Source organism: Hyperolius riggenbachi, chromosome 11 (genome assembly GCF_040937935.1).
Source record: "Hyperolius riggenbachi isolate aHypRig1 chromosome 11, aHypRig1.pri, whole genome shotgun sequence".
NCBI classification, from domain to species: Eukaryota; Metazoa; Chordata; class Amphibia; order Anura; family Hyperoliidae; genus Hyperolius; species Hyperolius riggenbachi.
Window position 1 is genome coordinate 190,138,254 of NC_090656.1, and position 24,530 is coordinate 190,162,783.

General features: G+C 44.1%; 1 protein-coding gene across 3 annotated transcripts in view; it reads left to right on the forward strand.

Moving 5' to 3' along the window:
• LOC137537723 (transmembrane protein 272-like) overlaps positions 1 to 24,530 on the forward strand; it is a 132,622-nt gene that overhangs the window by 47,882 nt on the left and 60,210 nt on the right. Inside the window, exon 1 of one of the 3 annotated variants that reach the window (XM_068259661.1) lies at positions 4,439 to 4,643. The exons of the other annotated variants lie outside the window; for them this stretch is intronic. The gene's annotated coding sequence lies outside the window, so the exon portion shown is untranslated. Of the gene's footprint in view, positions 1 to 4,438; positions 4,644 to 24,530 lie in introns of those variants that run through there. 3 annotated transcript variants of the gene reach the window in all.

Here is a 24,530-nt window from a genome sequence, read left to right on the forward strand (position 1 = left end):
TAAACATTAAAGCCGGCGGGCAGATATTTTCAAAACGGCAGCAAAGCAGGGGTTAAAACGATAAATATCGTTCAGGCAGGACCAAAAAAAAAAAAAAAAACAGTTTTAAAACGATAAATTTCGTTCTGCACTATTTTAACCTTTAAAACGATAAATATCGTTTTAAACATATATCGGGCAGAAGGTGGCGCCATTTTTTTGCCGGCGCCATTTTTCACTAGACCCCGGATTTCTTGCTGACGCATCAGGAAGGGTCAGGGGCAGCCGTACAAAGACTAGCTTCTTGATAGAGGCGGTCTTTAGCGGCCACCTTGACCAAGTTCAACCTAGTGTGTGTATACAAATCTTAAAGGACAACTATTGCTTTTTTAGGCTTATTGCCTCGCAATTTCTATTGCTTTGGCTAAGCTGTTTCAAAACCACGCATCACTTATTGCCTCAGTACTCACTAATTATACCATTTTTATTAGATTTACACAAATCATTGGTATGGACAACACCCAAGCCTCATTTTAATACCTTCTCTGCCTCCCATATATGCTGGTTTTGCTAGAATTTCTGAGTTGGCTTTCACCTATGGCATGCATGACAGACAGCGCTCTCAATTCAAATATACATAGACCCCAACAGAATAATACTGCACATATTGGAAACCATAGCAAAAAATATATTTGCATAGCTTCTGAGCTTTCCTATTGACCTATCAGAATTCTCAACAGCTTAGATTTGAATTGGACAGATTACAGTAAACAGTACGTAGGGCCGTTTTTATGTATAGGCAAACCAGGCAGGTGCATTGGGTGACTCCTGCAGGGTGGGCAGAAATATTCTTTGCACAATTGCTAGTTGTAAAAGGAAATTGTTGTTGTCATTTTGACAACTGAGCACTTTGGTTAGCATACTAAATAAGGCAATAGCATAACAATGACATGACCAGCACTAATTAAACTGTTACTGTTTTAGATTTGGTCTGTATTGATTGATGAAACTTTACAGATTTTCCAGATCATGACTATTCTGACCTGCAAAGACCCAAGCTGTACATAAACAGTATGTCTTTTAAGAAGTGGCTACACACTCTTCGTAATTATAGGAGGAATTTGTTATATGGGTTTAGAGCGTTTGGGCTGGTGGGATATATTTAGCAAGATAATGTCCATATCCTTTATAGACTTATATTGATAAACATCATCTCGGTATATAGCTGTAATCTATTGATTTTGTTGTAAAACTATTGTAGGCAATGTTCTTCCAATTGACTGAGGGGTGCAAAAGGTGCCTTTCCTGGGGCACTATAAACAGGGCCAGTTCTGTCATGAGGCAAATGTGAAACATTTGCATCAGGCGCAGAGATTGCAGGAGCAGCATTTTGTTCGGTGAGCGAGGTGAAGAGGTCATCATTGGGGAAAAGCAGCTTGTTGTGCTGTGTGAGGAGTCTGACAGTGAGTGACGAAGGGTGGGTGGGGGGTAAGGAGAGCAGCAGTGTTTCATTTGAATTAAATTAATCAGAGTAAATTGTCAGGTGCTGTGCGATTATTCCAAATCGGGAAGGAGGGGCACCTCCTCGCAAGTTTGCCTCCGGCATCAAAAAGTCTAGGACCAGCCCTGACTATAATGGCCATAAATGCACTGACTATACTATTTCCTCAGTGATGTAGCAATAGGGGGTGCAGAGCTTGTGACCGCACCGGGGCCCTTGGGCTAGAGGTCCTCCCTAAACCACAGTATTAGCTCTCTATTGGTCCTGAGCTGGTAATAATCACTTCTATAAATACTTTGAAAAGTAGTAATCATTCAAAATCTGTTCTCCATCCCCTCTTGCACCTCTAATAATTTGGCAGGCTTTGGTCTACTGTATGAGTTATGTATAGAGTGATTGAGGGGGCCCAATGTAAAACTTGCCCTGGGGCCCAGAGCTCCTTAGCTACGCCACTATACAGTAGCAATAAAAAGTATGTGAACCTTTGGAATTACAGTGGTGTGAAAAACTATTTGCCCCCTTCCTGATTTCTTATTCTTTTGCATGTTTGTCACACTTAAATGTTTCTGCTCATCAAAAACTGTTAACTATTAGTCAAAGATAACATAATTGAACACAAAATGCAGTTTTAAATGATGGTTTGTATTTAGTGAGAAAAAAACCTCAAAACCTACATGGCCCTGTGTGAAAAAGAAATTGACCCCTGAACCTAATAACTGGTTGGGCCACCCTTAGCAGCAATAACTGCAATGAAGCGTTTGCGATAACTTGCAACAAGTCTTTTTACAGCGCTCTGGAGGAATTTTGACCCACTCATCTTTGCAGAATTGTTGTAATTCAGCTTTATTTGAGGGTTTTCTATCATGAACTGCCTTTTTAAGGTCATGCCACAACATCTCAATAGGATTCAGGTCAGGACTTTGACTAGGCCACTCCAAAATCTTCATTTTGTTTTTCTTCAGCCATTCAGAGGTGGATTTGCTGGTGTGTTTTGGGTCATTGTCCTGCTGCAGCACCCAAGATCGCTTAAGCTTGAATTGACAAACAGATGGCCGGACCTTCTCCTTCAGGATTTTTTGGTAGACAGTAGAATTCATGGTTCCATCTATCACAGCTAGCCTTCCAGGTCCTGATGCAGCAAAACAACCCCTGACCATCACACTACCACCACCATATTTTACTGTTGGTATGATGTTCTTTTGCTGAAATGCTGTGTTACTTATACGCCAGATGTAACGGGACACGCACCTTCCAAAAAGTTCAACTTCTGTCTCGATGGTCCATAAGGTATTTTCCCAAAAGTCTTGGCAATCATTGAGATGTTGTTTAGCAAAATTGAGATGAGCCTTAATGTTCTTTTTGCTTAAAAGTGGTTTGCGCCTTGGATATCTGCCATGCAGGCCGTTTTTGCCCAGTCTCTTTCTTATGGTGGAGTCGGAAACCCTGACCTTAATTGATGCAAGTGAAGCCTGCAGTTCTTTAGATGTTGTCCTGGGGTCTTTTGTGGCCTCTCGGATGAGTTTTCTCTGCGCTCTTGGGGTAATATTGGTCGGCCGGCCACTCCTGGGAAGGTTCATCACTGTTCCATGTTTTTGCCATTTGTGGATAATGGCTCTCACTGTGGTTTGCTGGAGTCCCAAAGCTTTAGAAATGCATTTATAACCTTTACCAGACTGATAGATCTCAATTACTTTTGTTATCATTTGTTCCTGAATTTCTTTGGATCTTGGCATGCTGTCTAGTTTTTGAGGTGCTTTTGGTCTACTTCTCTGTGTCAGATAGCTCCTATTTAAGTGATTTCTTGATTGAAACAGGTGTGGCAGTAACCAGGCCTGGGGGTGACTACAGAAATTGAACTCAGGTGTGATAAACCACAGTTAAGTTATTTTTAACAAGGGGGGCAATCGCTTTTTCACAGAGGGCCATGTAGATTTGGAGGTTTTTTTTCTCACTAAATAATAAAAAACATCCTTTAAAACTGCATTTTGTGTTCAATTATGTTATCTTTGATTAATAGTTAACGGTTTTTGATGAGCAGAAACATTTAAGTGTGACAAACATGCCAAAGAATAAGAAATCAGGAAGGGGGCAAATCGTTTTTCACAACACTGTATATGGATTTCTGCACAAATTGGTCATAAAATGTGACCTGATCTTCAAGTCACAACAATAGACTGCTTAAAATTAATACAAATAATGTTTCCACGTTTTTATTGAACACACCACGTAAACATTCACAGTGCAGGTGGAAAAGGTATGTGAACCCATGGACAATGACCCAAAGCAAAGAAGTAAATCCGCAACAGAATGGCAAACAGAAGAAAATATGCCTTCTGGAGTCGCTCAGAGTCCTGACCTCAACTTAATTGAGATGCTGTGGCATGACCTCAAGAAAGCGATTTATACAAGACATCCCAAGAATATTTCTGAACTGAAACCGTTCCGTACAGAGAAATGGTAGAAAATAACTCCTGACCGTTGTGCACGTCTGACCTGCAACTACAGGAAACATTTGGTGAAGTTATTGCTGCCAAAGGAGGTTCGACCAGTTATTAAATCCAAGGATTCACATACCTTTTCCACCTGCACTGTGAATGTTTACATGGTGTGTTCAATAAAAACATGGAAGCCTTTAATTATTTTTGTGGTATTAGTTTAAGCAGACTGATTGTTTATTGTTGTGACTTAGATGAAGATCAGCTCACAATGTATGACAAATTTGGGCAGAAATCCATATAATTCCAAAGGGTTCACATACTTTTTATTGCCACTGTATTTCCTGGTTGTACTTCTGTGCAAACACCGTAATTCTCACATGTCTTGATCTAAATAAGATTAGTAACTTAGTAGACTTGTCTTGCAAAGAAGTCCCACCCTGCTGTGTTCAGATGCCAAACTTCTGTTTAAATAGTGAGTTGACATTTTTAAAACAAAGAGAACAATTCAGAGTAGCTTGCAGTCCCTGCAAAGGATTTTTACTTTTAGACGGATGGTGAGGTGATCTGCAGTTCCTGAATGTATAATCATTGGTCACCTTCTTTCTGTTTACTACAACAAGACCAGCCCTGGGATGGGCCAGCTGATGCTGTTATAACCAGAGAACTACAGGAGGAAGTGTATTTTCTTAAAGAGTGAATCTGAGAGCAGAGCTCGTACTATAGAGGTAAGACGCAAAGACAATTGTGTTTTTAATGTCTAGGTTACCACAAAGATACTGATTATCCCTGCATTGAGTCAGCTTCTGCCATACTGTCTCAGTATCAAAATATATTGGGTAGACCTATAAACTATTGTACAGTCATCGAGCAAGGGTGAGAAGTAATGTAAAACAGAAAGTAAAATGCAACAGTAATATAGTAACATAGTAAAAGCATAGTGATAGTTGCTCTAGAATTGGGCTGATTTATTAATACAGGTGCAGAGAAAAGTGGAACAGCTGCCCACAGCAACCAATCTGATTTCAGCTGGTAAATGATTGGCTGATCTGAAGCCTTCTTCTTTTTTTTTTTTTTTTTTTTTTTTTTTTTATCTGAATCGTTCTATCATTCTAAAGGTGCCCATACACAGTACAATCAAATAGTATGCTTTTTCCATTTGACAAAAACGATCGAATGGAGAAGAAATTGAAAATACTATTTTTTTTCATCACTAAAAAAAATATTGATTATTAAATGTTTTTGATTAAAATCTATTAGGATGTGTTGGAAAAATCAGGTTGATTGCTTTGAAAATCGAACGGTGTATGGTAGGTTTGATTAAAATAATCTAATACAGTAGGTCAAAATCCTATTTTTTTTTTTTTCTTTTCTTTGAAAACTAGAAACATTTATGCTGGCCACAAAAGTGATGGAAAAGATGTTTCAAGGGGTCTAACATCTGAGTTTTTGCATGGATGAGTGGGATAGACACAAAAAGTCCCGGGGAAAAATCTGGATTTGAAGCAAAGCAGCGTTTTAAGGGCAGACATCACATTGTAACCTAAATTGGAGGCCTAAAGTGCTTTAAAACATCTTGCATGTGTATACATCAATCAGGGAGTGTAATTAGTGTACTGCTTCACACTGACAGACTAAACTCGCTGTGTAACGAACCGCAAACAGCTGTTTTTGTTGTAACGGCCGTGCTGGACCATGCACACCATGGCGAGAGTGCAGGCGATAGGGGTTTTCAAGCCCATATGGTCACCAGGCTGAGGTGGCTCAATGACAGAACAGTGACTGTTCAGCTGATCGAATTTTGGTCTGTCCACAATGAAGCAACGACCTTATCTTTGGTGTGCCACCCCCCGTGACACTCATATAGCCGACGGTCATTGCTTCGTTGTGATACGCAAGCCCCTTCACCGCAGCAAGGTAACTATTACGAATGGGAATTGACACATGTACATGCCTTTTGTTTTGTTGTTGCAGCCGCAGTGCAGCCAGAAAAATTAGGCAGGCATGTACACAAACCAGAAAAACTATTATAGCGGCCGCTGCTAGCAGCGGCCTTAAAAATTCAGGAATCCGCCTGGAGTCCTGGTGGACCCTGCTGGTGGTGGCGGAGAAGGCAGTCAAGCGGCCTGCAGGCAGAGATGCTGTGTGTGTGGGGACTGACTTAGTCTTGGGGCAGGCCTGAGCGTGCTTTGCAGACCAGGCATCCATGGTCAGATAGACCCTTGACCCAACGCTGTGTGACAGAGATGTCACCACTTGCCTTTCAACATCACAGTACAGTTTAGGTATCGCCATTTTTGAGAAAAAATTGCGGCCTGGTGTGGCTTTGCTTTTTTGTGCTGCTTTTCCTCAGGTGGTCATCCCATTGCAGTTTGTGCATTGTAATCATGTGTTTTTTCGTAAGGTAGTTGTCCCTACACGGGTCTTAGTCTTTCCACTGCTCAATTTTCGGTGGTAGAGAGAACAGATGGCATTTCTCTCATCTTAGGCGGACGCACAAAAAAAATGTCCACACCGCTGAGCCCTGGGGTGATGGCACTTTGGTGGTGGCGGCCGACTGAGTGTTAAGTGGGGTGCCAGAATCCGAGCAGAAGGAGGAAGATATGTCACGCTTCCGTGCAGAAGCTGAGAAAGATGAGGTGTTCTGTGTTAAATAGTCAACTACGTCCTGACAATATTGGGGGTTGATGTCACATGCCTTCTTCTGAACACTGTACTTTGGTCGAGGGCTGTACAAAATCACGGCAGCGCGACATCGAACAGACCTGCCAGGTTGCCTGCCTCTGGCTCTGCCTTTTTGTTTTGTCCATATTGGGGGGGGGGGGGGGGGGGAATGAAGTGAAAGGTATGCACTGACTTGACTAATACAATGTACGGTTACACAGGTGCAGTGAACAGATATGCAGTGACTGCTGGTACAACAATGTGCAGTTACACAGGTGCAGTGAACAGGTTGCAGTGACTGGTATTACAAATGTCCAACATAGAGATCAGACTGGGTCTCGACCTGGATTTAAGGCCTAATGGCCACTTTTTATTGTAGATATCACAGTGAAAACACACAACGTTTCGACCTCAAGGGTCTTTCTCAAGTGCTTACAGACCATATGTGCAACACATATATATATATATATATATATATATATATAAAGTCATAAAACACACCCCAATAGGGGAGGGCACAAAACTTAAAGAGACAGGGCCTGAGCAACTTTTGCTTGATTTTTTTCAAAGGCCTCAACCTCTGCCATGATACATTAAGAAAAACAAAAATAAAAAACAAAAATTTGCTTTCCTAAAACAGAAAGAATGTGCGATAATTCAGGTTGGAGTGAGCTCAAGATGTCTCTCAGAGCACCACTGCTGAATATATGCAAATTAACCATTGTACCCTTAGAAGCTAAACACACCTCCAGAACCGCTGGAATGCAATGATGTGTCAGCTTGTTAAATTGTACAGAGCCATAATAATCCAACATGCATACAGACTGTTTCGGATTGTTTGATCCTCATCAGTGCATGGCATGGATTAATTTGGCTCTATGGAGTAGGGCTTGTAAACCGAGAGGTACAGACTAACCAGCAAGCTCATGGTGACCCAGAACTCATTGGAGTTTCTATGATACATTAAAGTTCACGCTGGAATATAATGCTACCAAATTGCACTTTTTGGATGTGGATGTTGAGATTAGGGGAGGCACTTTTGAGACAGACCTGTTCCGCAAGGAGACAGACAGGAATAATGCGCTGTTAGCAAGTAGTTGCCATCCCCCGTCTTTGATTAGAGGACTCCCAAAGAGTCAGCTCATTAGAGCACGGAGAATTACATCCAGCGATGAAAAATATCAGAGACAGTCCATTAGAATGGTGGCAGACTATGAGAAGCGAGGATATCAGAGGGAGACAGTGGAAGAAACTGCAGCCCAGGTAGCCAGAATGGACAGGAGCGATCTGAGAAGGAGAGGGGCAGGTAGAAAGGAGTCCCATGATGGGGTACAATTTATCTTGACATACGACAATCATGCGGCAGACATCAGAAAATGCCTGCTTGGGGCTTGGTCAGTGGTGGAAACTGATCCGCTGCTGTCTAAGATATTCCATTCCCCGCCTAGAATGGTATTCAGGAAAGGAAAAAGTATTAGAGATCAGCTAGTGAGAGCTGACTTAAAGGAACCCTGCAAGGCCGCCACCACATTTATTCCCCGCCGCAAGGGCGCGTTTCCGTGTATGAGTTGTCAGAACTGTTCATCCATAATTCGGGGTGACCATGTTACTCACACTACAAAAGGGACAAAGATTAAGATCAAGGGGAATTACTCATGTACCACGACAAATGTCATTTACCTGTTAAAGTGCCCTTGCGGAATGGGTTATGTAGGACAGACATCTAGGGATGGGAGGAGGAGGATCAATGAGCACAGGAGTAATATCAGGAATTATAAAAAAGATATGGAGAAGAGGGATAAAGAAAAATCTAAAGATATGTTCGAATCTCCCGTAGGTCGCCATTTTCATGAATGTGGACATGCGGTGGGCGATCTGAGGTGGTGCATACTGGAAAAGGTGTTCTCGCAGGAGGGTGTGGATCCCCAAATCTCTTTACTGCGTAGAGAAAGCAAATGGATCTTTGATCTTGGTACCCTTGCGCCAAACGGCATGAATGAGGCGTACAATTTAAAATGTTTCCTATGAAGTGTGTTTAATGTGGCTTGTCTCTTTAAGTTTTGTGCCCGCCCCTATTGTGGTGTGTTTTATGACTTATATATATATATATAGGTGTTGCACATATGGTCTGTAAGCACTTGAGAAAGACCCTTGAGGTCGAAACGTTGTGTGTTTTCACTGTGATATCTACAATAAAAAGTGGCCATTAGGCCTTAAATCCAGGTCGAGACCCAGTCTGATCTCTATGTTGGACTGTTGCTACACCCTTGGTGGATACGGGTGGTGACTGGTTGACTCCCTGGTGGAATACTGATCTGGGTTGCAGCTGCAAGGTATTTCATATTGCTTTGGTATTACAAATGTGCAGCTGCCTGACACATGCCACACACACACACGCCACACACACACACGCCACACACACACACGCCACACACACACACACACACACACACACACACACACACACACGTGCAATGACTGGTGGTATGAACAATGCGTGCGCTCACGTAGGTGTAGGTTGGTGCACTGAACAGTGAACAGGTGCAGTGATTGGGTTTACAAATGTGCAGCTGTGTGACACGCACACACGGACACACACACGGACTGCAATGACTGTTGGTATTAACAATGCGTGCGGTCACATAGGTATAGGTAGGTAGGTGCAGTGATTGGGATTACAAATGTGCAGCTGCCTGTCACACACACACACAGGTAATCACTGAATGGGCTTGATTCAGTAAACGGTGCTAACCTACTTAGCACGCCTAAAGACTTTAGGCGTGTTAACCAGGGTGCTAAGTAGGTTAGCATTGTTTCTAAAATCAGATTGCGCGCAAAGTCTCGGTGCGCGCAAAATGTCGCATAGATGTGAATGGGCACTTCGTGCGCACCGCGTTGTGCGTGCGCAAAGTTTTGTGTGCGATCTAAGTTTAACACGCCCAAACTGAGTTTAGGTGATAATGGCCTTTTCAGAAACGTGCTAACAGTTAGCACTGCTTACTGAATCAAGCCCAATGTGTTGGGCCTGGCAGTGGCACAGTAGGAATTAAGGTGCCAAAGGCCAGCTGCGACTGACTGACAGGGATATATATTATGTAAGTGGGCCACACACAAAAAACAAAAAATGGATCACAAGAACAACATTAGCTCTCAAAAGAGCTGTTGAGAGGTGCTTTTTTAGCAATAAGAATCAGCACGGAGCAAGCTAAGAAGCCTACAAGAGCCTAACTAAGCTTTCCCTATAGCTCTCTCTGCAGCAGCTCTCCCTTCTCTAATTACTGCAGGCACACGAGTGAGTCCAATGCCTGACGCTGCCTGCCTTTTATAAGGGGAGGGGGGGGCTCCAGGAGGGAGTGTAGCCTGATTGGCTACAATGTGCCTGCTGACTGTGATGTAGAGGGTCAAAGTTGACCCTAATGATGTACTATGGGGGCGAATCGAACTTTCGCAAAAGTTTGAGGTTCTCCGCGATCACGAACCACGGAAGTTTGCCAGGAACCGTTCGCCGGCGAAAAGTTCGGGCCATCTCTATTTACAAATTGAATCTTGTATGACCACCTAAAGGCTCACCATACACTATATACAATCTTGGTTGTTCAACCTTGTCACTTTCATGTAGTACCATACTTCCCAACTTTTTGAGATGAGAAAGCGGGACATTTAAGCCATGCCCCTGCCACACCCCCTGATCACACCCACAACACACCCCTAGTCACGCATACCATAAAGATTTCATAAGAAAAATGTTTTATAATTCAAACCACACTGGTCCTTTTTATCCTGGTTCATTTTCCTTCATAGTAACATTTTAACAAATTAGTAATATATCAATTTAAAGAATGGGAATAAAGTTTAGAGTCAATCAAACACACTTTTTAGTTGACAAATATATATATTTACATAGAAAGCGGGACAAAGTCCTGAAAGAGGGACAATTGAGGAGGAAAGAGAGACAGGGCTCCCAAAGAGGGACTGTCCCTCCAAAAGAGGAACAGTTGGGAGCTATGTAGTACAAGGACTTATCAAAACAATCCTTTGAAAGTACTTTCAATCTATTGGCCCTTATACTACAGATTTGTTAAATCTGTACATCCAAGATTACAACCAAGATTGTATAGTGTGTGTGTGTGTGTGTGTGTGGTAAGCCTTAGAAAATACAGTATAATCTCGTTATAATACACACTGATATAGTAATCTTTTGGGTATAGCAAACTACCTCTCCAGGTCCCAGCCAATCTCTATTATAAGTCTGTGGGAGCTACGCCTGGTATAGTAAACCCGGATACAATAAAACTTCTGTTATAATAAACATGTTTTTTCGCCCCCTATGTGACGCTGACTCTGGATATAGTAAAAGTGGGCGGTGCATTCGTCATATGTCAGTGTGAAACCCATGGTCTGCTACTCTCTCCAGGCTGGTTGCAGGTGATTTGATGCCTAATAACATTAGTAAGACAAGAAGAATGACACTGGCGGGCGCTGCATATACAGTACTGTATAAATAAGTATCCTCGGGAAAATGAGGAATAATGTGAACATAAACAAGAGGGTGCAGTGTTACCACTTCCACTTTCCATTTACCGATTAAAAGTATCATCACAGTCCTCCCATGGGATTGTACGCACTCGCTGGTATCTCTTCCCTTGTTAGCAACGACACTCCTGGTAGTGTGTGGAGCGCAGTACAGATTACGTATACTTGCAGTGCAGAAAAGCGTGGGCCTACTCGCTGTCACTGCAAAACTAAGGAGAGTGGAGAGTGCTGAGTCCCGCCTGTGGAGGTATCAGAGCCACTTGCCTTACAGATGCGAGTGGCTTATCGTGAGTAGCTGCATTTTTAAGAGAGGCTTCATGATTGAATCAAGTGTGAGCATAAAGTTTTGCAGGACATGTGCTGCAAGTCCCGCCCCGGAAGTATTTGAGCCACTCACATGAACAGAGTGGCTGCCTCTATTGAGCCTCTGTCCGGCCTGGCTATGCAGCCCTAAGGAACATTTAACCTTGTAGTCCACAAAATGTGCAAATGCTTGTACTGTACTTCCAATGGGAGGACAGAACTGATCCTCTGCAATAGAAAATATACCAGGGCTTGTTGGGCCTTTTCTAGGCCAATTTTTGATATAGTAAACCACTTTTCCTGGTCCCTTGGAGTTTACTATAATGAGATTACACTGTATTATGATTAGTGAAGTAGGCGAACAGCTCGCCTGCATAGAACAGCTATGGCCCTGTACTACTGCGCATGTCCTGGCCCACTGGTGTGCGTCCTTGATTGCGTGCCTGTGGCCGGGCACGCTTTTGCGCATGTGCGTGATGTCACGAAGCGGTCCCGACCACAGGCACGCAATCAAGGACTTATAACCCCGGGCCATGGCATACGTACTACTGAGACAGCGATCCGGAAGTAGTACAGGGTCATAGCTGTTCGCAGGAGCGCTGTTCGCCTACATCCCTAATTATGATGTAATGTGACATGCTTTTAATGCAAAACCATCACTTTTTAAAGTGAATGGGAACCGCATTTAAAAAAATGAGATAGATACTTACCCAAGGAGAGGGAAGGCTCTGGGTCCTATAGAGCCTTCTGGCTCCTCTCCTGGTCCCGTCGTTCCGGTGCTGGCTCACCCGGTAGCAGTATTTGACTAAATTAGTCAAAAACTGCTTTACCCGGCCGAAGGAGGCTTCAGAAGTCTTCAGGGAGCCCGAGTGCTCCTGAAGAAGGGCGGCCCTGTACTGCGCCTGCGCAAGCACGCTCTCTTGCACGCTCACGCTTGTGCAGTATGGAGCCGCACGTCTTCAGGAGGACACTGCTCCCGAAGACTTCCAAATACCCTTTCGGCGGGGGATTGAAACTGAGGGGTGGGAGTCAGCACAGGATAGAGAGCACCGAGAGAGGAGACAGAAGGCACTATACAACCCAGAGCCTTCCCTCTCCTTAGGTAATTATTTGCTTCATTTTTTTTAAAAATGCAGTTCCCATTCACGTTAATAACAAGCAGATGTTATTTTAATGTGGAACCATGGGGGTAACAATGTCCCCTACCATTGTTGGGAGGGGGGGGGGGGGGCAGAGGCAACTCAACTCCATATTTTATGTGCCAGACTCACCGTGCTGGGCTGCGGCGTCCGGGTTCCCGTGGTGTGCGTCGGGTCTGTTGTCTACTTCCTGGGTGGACCCGGCGGGCTCTTGCGTCCGGACGTGCACGTGTACCCGGATACAGTTCCAGTATTGTCCGCGTTCTTATTGCTGACGTTTGTATGCATCAGCGCATGCGCGAGATTCAAATCTCGCGCCCAAACGGGATTTCCTCTATAAAAGCCTCTTCCGCCCTGTAGTAAGTGCTGACAGTTCGTTTCAGCTAGTTCCTGTGTTGCCAGCGTTCCTGGTGTGCTTACTCTAATTGACTTCTGGTTTCCTGACTCGGCTTGCTATTGACTGCTCCTGATCTCTGGTATCCTTCCTGACCCTCGGCTTGTTCCTGACTACGCTTGCTTTCTGCCTGCCCTGACTCCTGGCCTGTCTCACCGATCAAGATTGTTCTCCGCCTGCCTCGACCTCTGGCCTGTTTCTCAACTACGATCCTCCGCTACCTGCCCACGACCTCTGCCTTGTTATTGGACTACGGTAAATCATCTTCTAAGTCTCCACACTGTAGTGTCGCCTGTTCTCTAAATCACTGTTGGGGTAACCTGGAGTGCAACCTGGTGGGCACTAGGCAGCGAAGTCCAGCGTCTCCACTAGGGGTACGCTGGTGAAGACCCGTGGTCACTTAGACCGTGCGCTCTGGGAAACCCTCGCCTCAGTGGTGCGGTCAACAGGCTTCCCTGCAATCCTAACATTATGTGTAAATAGACTCTTAATGTTGTGTCCCATGTTGAGATTTTGCTTCACATTCTGTCCCAGAGACATAGGCCTCAATTCGCTAAGCTTATCTCCTGTCTTTAATAACGTTTCTAGAGTTATCACCGTGGTGATGAGGCATGCAGTATTCAGAAACATTTTACCTCAGGCACACCTAAAGTTAACTCTTCTGTCTTTAAGTTAACTCTTCAAACCTTAAAATAACTCCAGAATTCTAAAGTTAGACAGGCTGTTAATTACCTTCGTGTGAAAATAGAGGAGGTAACGTAACTACAGAGGAGGCAACTTAAGGAATGAAGAGATAACTCTTACTGTGTGGTGGAATGTTTTCTCTTGCCTTATTATCTCCAGCATGATCTTAGTGAATTGAGGCCATAGTAGTTTAATTCCTCAATAGATTTTACAAATAAATACTATACCTGGTATTTTTGCTGCTCTGGTGTGAATTTTTTTTTTCACTAAAACTCCATGCAAGACCCAGTTAACCCATTCAGGTTCCGTGGTTTTCACGAGAGAAATGTTCACCTCCCATTCATTAGCCTATAACTTTATCACTACTTCTCACAATGAACTGATCTATATCTTGTTTTTTCCGCCACCAATTAGGCTTTCTTTGGGGGGTACATTTTGCTAAGAGCCACTTTACTGTAAACGCATTTTAACAGGAAGAATAAGAAAAAAATGGAAAAATTCATTATTTCTCAGTGTTCAGCCATTATAGTTTTAAAATAATACATGCCTCCATAATTAAAACTCACGTATTGTATATGCCCATATGTCCCGGTTATTACACCGTTAAAATTATGTCCCTATCACAATGTATGGCGACAATATTTTATTTGGAAATAAAGGTGCATTTTTTCCATTTTGCATCTATCACTATTAACAAGTTTAAAATAAAAAAAATATAGAAATATTTCATCTTTACATTGATATTTAAAAAGTTTAGACCCTTAGGTAAATATTTACATGTTTTTTTTTTTTTATTGTAATGGTTTTTTTTATTTATAGTAAACATTTTATTTGGGTAGTTTTGGGAGGGTGGGGGGTAAACAATAGATTTATAATGTAAATGTGTGTTGATTTTAATTTATTTTCATTTTCAGGTGTAGTTTTACTTTTTGGCCACAAGATGGCGGCCATGAGTTTGTTTACATGACGTCACTCTAAGCGTAACACACGCTTAGAGTGGCGCATCAGGAAGGGAACGGCCAGAAAAGGCGCAGCTTCCGAGAGAAGCTGTCGCTTTTTCAGCGGGGGAGAGGAATCAGTAATCGGGCTTCATAGCCCGATATATTGATTCCCTGACTACCGAATCCGCGGCCGGGAGTGCGCGTGCACGCGCGCGATCGGCCGCGGGGGCGCGCGGTAGCGCACATGGTTTCTGGACGTAGTTTCTACGTCCAGAAACCAAAATAGGTTAATCAGAAAAGCATATTATTTAGTGGGCTGTGTGCAAAATGAAATCACCATTTCTTAAAACCTCTGACTAACAAATACTGAATATATATATATATATATATATATATATATATATATATATATATATATATATATATATATATATATATATATATATATATATATATATATATATATATATATATATATATACACACTCACCCTTACATTACCACACACAGGCATAGCTCCTTTCTTGGCACCAGCAGCTCCTCCCATCTCATAACAGCTCTCTGTGATGCTGCAAGTATACAGAAAAGGAAAGCATAGCCAGAAGGGGCAGGCTTGGGCTTGAAAAGTTATCAGACAAGACAGACTCGGCTATAATGATTCCTGAGCAAAGCCAGACTGCGTGCTCAGTCTGGGATGTTATCAGGGCTGTAACAAGCAGGCTGAGCAGTGAAGAATGAAACAGAGAGCAGGGTAGGTGTTTTCTCTAATGTTCCCACTGATATATATGGTAAACTACATGAGGGCGCTTCGTCCCTGGTACACTTTAAAGTAGTAGTATCCTTGAGATATTTGCTATTGAAATGAAAGCAAACCCATGAGTACTAGAAAAAAAGTAGGATACTTACCCTCGGAAGAGGCAAGCCTCTGGTTCCTCAAGAGGCTTCCCTCGTCCTTAAGACCACCGCCGCTTCCTGGGACCCTCTGAAGTTTGCAGCCGCACTCCTGTCCATGAATAAATGCAGGTGCACTCACGGCCTGTGCAGTAGCAGGGAGCTGTTGGTGCTTGGGGAAAAAGCTAAGCACAGGCGGCGTACTGCGTAGGCACGAGCCTATTCATCTGCGAGGTGTTACTAAGGACATGTCTTTTTCCCTACAGATATACTTTAAGTTTAAAAACCTTTTTCCCCTTGTCTTAAAAGATATTTCTGCTCCTGTAAAGACTGTCGGGGCGTGAGATGAAACAAATCTTAGGTAGGTTTTTTTCTACAGCTTTAGCCAGCCCAAATTTTAGGGTCGAAATGCTTGATCTGTTTAAAAAAACAAACTTGTTTTTTAAAGATTATTTTTTTTTTTTCAGGAAAACTAATTTTCAAACCCAGTTCAGGGTCAGATTATGTCTTTTTTTGGTTCCTTACAAAGTCTCCAAACTTGCTATCATCATCCAAAAAAAAAAAAAATTGATTAGGGAAAGGCTCTGGATACTATTCAGTCTTCACTGTCCTCTTAGTGACCTCCTTCCAGTGTTGTCACGCCCGTTGTATTCCACCAACTGGTTGAATACACCTTTGGGGAACCTTGGAAGGCAGTACACGACATGTTTCTGGGAAATTCCCTTCATCAGGGATTTCCCCAAAACATGTTGTGTACTGCTGAGATTTGATATAAACACAAGTCTGAAGCCCTTTGAGTGCCTCCTTCATATTTATTGGATCCTTACCGTGTGTGGAGTGGTGACCCACAGAGGGATTGAGCACCAGCAAAGTAGGCCTGATCGGGCTTACCTACACAGTGAGCTTGCAGCCAAATCTGTGTTTGTGAACCTTGGAAGGCTTCAGGTGCCTCGTGTCCCAGACTCCGAGTGCTCCTCAATACGGGTAGCTCTGTTTTGCACTTGCTGCGCACTTCGGAGCTGCCTGTCTCTGGGTGCACTCTTGTCCCCTTCCGAGGGCTATTGGAGGTGGCTTCCCTGGGGGACATCAGAACTAAAGCACTGAGAAGAGACAGGGAAGACTCAATAGGATCTAGAGCCTTCCCTCTCCATAGGTAAGTATCATTTTTTTTTATTTTTTTTTTAATCACTACAGATTTGCCTTAACTTAATCTTAGAAGAAACGGACAGTGCACTGTTAACCTTATTGTCCTCCATGCTGGCTGGTATTCCCCAGAGTATTCATTCCCACAAGGCCAATAAGATTGAGCAGTACCTTGCATATGGGGGTGACAAAGCCTACCAACCCCCCCCCCCCCTTCCCCCTTTGCAGTGCAACCTCTGATGTCCAGAAGGAGGTATTGGTGGCTACTGTCATGCGTGTGGGTAAGGTCTCTTTTCCACAGACTGTTGATAGGCAGTGAAATGCCTCTCAAACTCTCACAACTGCTCACTGAAGCCTGGTAACTGTTTGTTGCTGCTTGGTAACTGCTTGTTGTATACACAGTTCAACAGTCCATGGAAAAGTGGCTTAACTTATGTTGGGACATGATAGAAGCATCCTTTTATGTCAAGTATTGTAATTTTTACACACATCTGATAGACGCTGCGGCAGTTCATAGCCTGCAGCCCCACTCCAGCCTGCATAGTCTCCGGCAGGCAGAGCAAGGCTATGGGAAGATGGCTGTTGAAGCCCTGTACTGGAGACTATTGGTGTCTCCAGTACAGGGCTTCGGGTGCCATCTTGCCATAGCCCTGCTATTACGTTCCAGCGTGGGACACTGCAGGAGGAGCAAGATGGTCCGGGGAGCTGCGCGCCAGAGGCCGGAGACTTCTGTCAGGTGAGTAAATTCTTTTTTTTTTTCCAGGTGAAATGTTGCCCACAATGCGTTTTATTTTGTGCTGACATGTTGCCCCCGTTGCGTTTATTTTCTTCTGTCTGGGGTAACTGTTGCTGCATTTATTATTTAATGGTCATAGTTGGCTATGTTGCTTTTGGGGTTACGGTATACTATTAAATAGCATCACACAGTTTCTGCACACCCATGATGCGAAACCTCGTTTGACCACATCATGGCGTAAACACTGCTTTCTTATACCTCGCTGTTACATCATTGTTAGCTCCGCCCATACAATGTCATGGTCACGCCCATTTTTAGGCGCTGCGTTCCCTCCCGATCCAGGTTGAACCAACAAAACTCTGGTCACTCTACTTTAGTAAGGACAGTCACTCTTTGGAAACCAAATCCCTCTGCCCCTCTTTATTCCTCATTTGTCCCTCTTTCAGGACTGATGTACAGATCTGTGTTAATAAATGTATTTTCCTACTGAGAACATGTGTTTAACTGACTCTAAACTTTATTCTCATCGATTGCATAATTGTCAAGAATCGCGGAAGAGCCGCCGCCATGAGTCAGCGGCAGGCGGCTCTTTCCGCACACAGTGTGGCAGAGCACGGGGAGGCAGCCACCTCCACTCAGTCTGAGGCGGCTGTCCCCGTGCAGGGCATGGCGGAGCGCGAAATAACCGCCGCGTTGGACGTGGCGGCTAGCGCGCATGGCCCCTTTGCGGAGGCATCGCAGAGCGGTGCTGGTGTGGCTGGGACACGTAGTCCCTCTGGAGGTAGAATGACGCGTGCGCGCGCACGGAGGCAGGGACTTTATGACAGTCAGAAGTGAGTCAGCTGACCAGGCTGGTCAGCTGACTCTGGCTCCACTCCTCATTGGTCCAGCACTTAGGGAGGTGCTGGAGATATGTATGTGTATATATACTGCCGGCTGTTCAGTTGCTGGTTGTCTGGCGTTGCGAACACATACATGGGAGCACTCAGACCTGTAGTCAGATCCTTAAGTGTGCCGGGACCAGCTGGAGCTGTATTCCTACACTTAGCTAGATTCTGTTGATAGCTAAAGTACTAGTTTGATTGTGATTATCTGTTATGACTTATTGCCTGCCTGACTATCCTCCTGAACTCTGATCTTGTACCTTGCCATTCTGATACTCTGTTGCCGAACACCGGCTCGTCCTTAGACTCTGTTTCTGCCTCCTGATTTTGTACTTCGATATATCTGATACCCTGTTGCCGAACCCTGCCTGTACCTTGACTCCGCCTCCGCCTTTTGAATCTGTACTTTATCTGTCTGTGTGTTTACGACCTGGCTTGTCCGACCTCGAGAACTGAACTTACTATTAGAGGCGGTTCCCTGTCTTGTTAGTGACACTACCTCCAGTAGTGGCTGGATAGTGTACTGGTTAAGGGATCTGCCTTTGACATGGGAGACCAGGGTTCGAATCCTGGCTAGGTCAAGTACCTATTCAGTAAGGAGTTCAAGGCAAGACTCCCTAACACTGCAGGGTGGCCTCCTGAGCGCGTCCCAGTGGCTGCAGCTCTTGAGCGCTTTGAGTCCGAAAGGAGAAAAGCGCTATACAAATGTTCGGATTATTATTATTATATTATACCTCCAGAGTGTCACTCTCAGATTATCCTTCCTACCCTCAGCCTGACTCCTCCCGTCTTGGAGACTAGAGTTCAGGTCTTCGGGAGGAATCTGCGCAGTTCTCCTCACTGCTCTGAGGCCTAGTCCTCTTAAGTGTTACTGTTACACCAAACACTACACTCTACTCAGGTGAACAGAGGTTAGCTGGTATATCGGATTATCGGTGATACTGCAGATCACTTATAATCTGGTATACATCTGTATTCCCAGTGATACAGCAGATCACCGGTAATCAGATCCTCTCTGTGCTTCACCGTTCGTTACAATAATATTTCTTATTTTCAAATGTTAAAATTAAGAAAAACTAATGCTATTAGAGAGGACCCGTGTGGTTTGAATGATAAGGCTACATCTTTTGAATCTGAATTCTTTGTGATATGCATGGCGAGGGACGTGGTTAGAGGTGTGGCAGGGCGTGTCTTAAAGTGTCCCTCTTTAATTCATCAAAAAGTTAAGAGGTATGCTATCTGAGGGGCTGACTGACCTGCCCGCCTCCAAACTGGACATAGTGTGTCTTTTAAATGGTAACATGGCATTGGGGGGGGCGTGGCTAGCTGATGGCGGAGTAGGACGCTAAATCCAGAGCTCCCGGCATACAGAAGCTAAAACCCCGCATAATCTGCCGATAAAGGACCCTTTCTCACCTACCGGTAACCACAGCATGCCAGCGGAGAGAAGGGCGACCAGAAGCTCCAGAAAAAAACATAAGAAAACCCCCTCCGGATCAGACATAAAACGCTACCTACGGGAAGCTAACACAAAGAAGGCCCTGCCACCCAAAATGGCGCCGACACGGAAAGAGAAGGAGACAGCCTGCGGAGATGAGAATTCACCGCCTACTCCAGATCCTAATAGGAGCCCGGCGGCGAAATGGACTGACCTGGGAGCAGTACCCAAGAAGGGGCAGGAGAAAAGCCAGGCAGCAGGCTGCAACCAGCCAGACGAGACACCAAGGCCCCAGACGCTCGAACGAGAAGCAGCACGGGGAGCGGAGATCATGCGGAAGCCGCCCGGAGAGACAGCAGAAGGGCTGGACACACTGCCCGAGGTGACAGGTACCCAGGCCTCGCCGGAAAAGGGGGCTGCCAGAAACAGCGGCAATACAGGAGCGGTAGGCTCCCCACGCCATACACCTTCACAACATGGCGACAGGCAGGAGGAAGGGAGGCCCTCTCCACTTCAAGAGCAGAGAGGAGGAAGACAGGTAACACAGAACACCCCACCGCCCAAACATATTAAGAAGGGAGAAGGAAGCGGCCAGAGCAACACCAATAAAACAGGGGGATCACCTGGCACACACAAATCTAATCAGGAAGATGCAATTGCAGAGCTGAGATCCCAGATCCGCAATCTCCCAACAAAAGAAGATTTGGACTCTTTTGCCAGCAGGATAGAACGGTCTTTCAGGAGGGAAATAGACGAGCTGCATAAAGATATCACAGCCATAGGCCACAGAGTGGTGACCTTAGAAGATAAAAACGAAGAACGGGACACCAAGGTAGTGGAGATGCAGACACTAATAACCACGCAAGACCGCAAAATAGACTCCCTGATCTCGCAACTAGACGACCAGGAAAACCGCTCCAGGAGGCAGAATGTCAGGATAAGGGGCCTCCCTGAAACAGATGAGGTGGAAGACATGCGAACTAAGGTAACTGCCATCTTCAATACGATACTAAATCGCCCTGCCCAAACACAGATTGACATTGAAAGGGCGCATAGAGCATTAGGCCCCAAGAACAGTGACCCGAATAGGCCTCGTGACATAATTTGCAGACTGTTAAGATTCACAGATGCGGAGAAATTGATGCGCACTATGAGAGATAAAGAACACATTGACTTTGAGGGGGCAAACATCACTCTCTTTCCTGACTTATCAAGAAGGACATTGATGCAGAGAAAAGCAGTAAAACCTCTGCTGGAAGCAATCCGTAAGAAAGGAGGAATATACAAGTGGGGCTACCCCTTCTCCCTTACAGCTACAATAGAAGGAATCTCAGCCACGTTGAAAACAAAGGATGATCTGAAAAACTTCACAGAAGATCTAGGCCTTCCGTCCACAGACTTTGAGGACTGGCGAGGGGCCCCGGAACAACCCCCTCTGCAGCAAAGAGAAAGATAGCAGAACAAGGACATTAGGAGAAAAAGGGGTCGCACTTCTAATTCACCATCAAGTCCCAGCCCTCAGGTGTCCGGAATCTCCTAGAGAGTATCAGAGGCATTAAAGTGGTAGGTAATGGGACAGGACTCCATCCTCAGGGATGAAATTAGAAGTAAATAAGATTACATGTTGTAGCCTATACTTTATAATTTGCATACCTTTCTGAAAATTGTTCTCTGTTGTACCAACGGATAGTTCATCCCTGAAACGGGGTCCGGGGCTTTTCTCAATCTACAAATCTGACTGTTACAGATGCGGGGTTAAATATATATATGTATACATATAGAGTAAATTAAGAATGTGTTAATATGCCGGGGGAGGATTTAATGCAGGGAGGGTTGAATATGTGGAGAGATACCCCCACTAGGGCTCCCTCTTACGAGGGAAATGCTTTTGAGCTATATGCTTATGGCTCTGAAAGAAAGGAAGTAAGACTGGACCGAACTCTCGGTCCTTTTGGTTTTCTATATTTTCAGTTATTGGTTACTAGTTATAGATTAGATATTAGTTCACGTGAAGCAGACCCAAGAAACATTAAACAAAAACTAACTAAACCATGGCTCAGGGGGAGAATATCAGAGTGATGTCATACAATGTCCGGGGGATGTGCTCTCCATGTAAAAGGGGTCGGTTGTGGACAGAGATTAAGAGACTGAAACCACAGATTCTATTCCTACAGGAGACTTATGTTAGAGACGGATGTATACCACGTATGCCCCACCATTTATTTGACCGCTGGTATTTTAACAACTCACCTATTAGAAGGGCCAAAGGGGTAGCGGTAGCACTGGCAAAAAAATACGCCCCTTCAAGTAGTAGCAATAGATAAAGATGAATCAGGCAGATACCTAGCAGTAAAAACTAAATTGGGGGAGAAACTGATTACCTTCATTAATGTATACACCCCTAACATCCATCAGATTAACTTTCTGAGAAGTATATACAAAAGAGCAAGATCCTTTGCAGAGGGGGTCTTGGTATTTGGGGGAGACATGAACCTACTAAGCAATCCTAAAATGGATTCGTCCACAGGTGGTACTTATCTCCCTAATAAATCACTGAGAGATTTTTCCCTCCTCATGAAGCAAATGCACTTGGTAGACTGCTGGAGATTCCTTCATCCATTGGAGAAGGACTACACATACTACTTCTCCGTACATGGGGTGTACACACGTATAGATTCTCTATGGTTGGACCAGTTCTATTTACACGGTCTGCAAAAAGCTAAAATTAAAAGTATCACAGTCTCTGATCATGCAGGAATTTGGATAGATGTAACACTGACCTGCACTAACTTAAGAGGTAGACACTGGAGATTAAACGATACTCTTTTAGATGACCTGGAAACAAAACAGAAAGTGGAAAAAGTAATACGTAACTATTTTAGAGAAAACACCACGGAAGAGGTCTCTGAAAGCGTGGTGTGGGAGGCGCACAAGGCAGTGGTGAGGGGGGAACTGATCTCTCAGGGGGCAAGAAGAAAGGAGGAACAGGGGTGGATGTTAAAAACTTTAGAGAAGGTTAATGAGCTAGAAATGCAGCACAAGAGGTCCCCAACAAAAGAAATAGAGAGGGCACTGAAAGACGAGAAGGAAAAATTATTCAAAATTATGGATAATAGAACCAAAACAAGACAGAAAGAATGGTGGGCTAGAATCTACGAATATAATAATAAATGTGGAAAGTTATTAGCAAATAGCATTAGAAAAAGACGGGAATTAAATTTCATACATAAACTAAAGGATAATAATGGTCATTTAGAATTTGGAGCGGAAAAAATCGCGGACCTCTTCAAAAAAGTACTACGATAATCTTTACAACATCAGAAGGGGGCAAACACAAGAAGGGGCACAAAACTGTAAGGAAAAAATAAAAGCTTACTTAGAAAGGGTAGGAATGCCTAAGTGGGATGAGAAGTGGTGCAAGGATCTCGAACAGGGAATTACAGTACAGGAATTAAGAGAGGTCCTAAAAGAAATGCCTAATGGCAAATCACCAGGACCCGATGGCTTTACAAAAAAATACTACTCCACATATGCAGACCACCTTCTCCCGAAATTAGCTAACATGTTAAACAATATACAGGAAGGGGGCAGTTTCCCTCCCCAGAGTATGGAGGCCCATATAGTAGTGATACCAAAGGAGGGGAAAGACCCTGCCTTGTGCCCAAGTTACAGACCTATTTCGCTTATAAACTTAGATATCAAACTCTTCTCCAAAATCCTCGCCAATCGCATTAAAAATGGGCTACCGTCCCTGGTTCACCCTGATCAGGCTGGCTTTGTAGTGGGAAGAGAGGCTAGGGACAATTCCTATAAGGCTCTGAACGTAATACACTGGTCAAAAATTACAAATACCCCACTGATGCTACTCTCTACGGACGCAGAAAAGGCCTTTGACAGGGTGAACTGGGGACTTATGCATTCTATAATGGACCATATTGGTTTGGGCCCTATCATGAAGGCCTGGAAATCTAGCCTTTACGCGAACCCCTCAGCTAGAATAAGAGCTAATGGCACTCTATCCACTAGCTTTAGGTTGGCAAATGGCACAAGGCAGGGCTGCCCTCTCTCGCCTCTCCTATTCGTACTAACCTTAGAACCCTTGCTCAGAAGCATCAGAATGAATCAGGACATAAAAGGAATAAATATAGGAGGCCACGTACACAAACTGTCCGCCTTTGCGGACGATATCCTGATCTATATTAGAGATCCTTGCACCTCTTTACCTCATTTGATACAGGAATTCCGGAAATACGGGGAAATCTCAGATTTTAAAATCAATATGCACAAATGGGAGTATATAGGAGTAGGTATTAGCCAGGAGGAAATGGAAAACCTGAGAGAGAGGTTCCCCTTCACTGCAAGAGAAAGCTCTTTAAAATATTTAGGAATCGCACTGCCTTCCAGTCTAGATAAACTATTCGCCCTAAATTTTACTCCCATAATGGACACAGTTGGAAAAGACTTAGATTCATGGAACAAAAGAAGTTTTACCTGGCTCGGTAGAGTTAATATCATTAAAATGAACATTCTACCCCGACTGCTCTTTATCATGGCAATGATCCCCATTCCCCTGCCTAAAATTTATTTCCAGAAAATAAGATCTCTCTTAGGGAAGTTTATATGGAAAGACAAAAAACCACGCTTATCATACGAATTGATGACGAGAGCTAAAGATAGAGGGGGACTGGGAGTCCCAGACCTGAAGCTATACCATCAGGCGGTAGCTTTAAATAGAATGTTAGACTGGCATCATAATGATCAATACAAAGGCTGGGTAAATCTCGAAAAAAACACTATCGGGTAGAAATTTAGCGGGAGCCATCTGGCTAAGACCAGATACGAGGGGACTAGCGGTCTCAACCCCA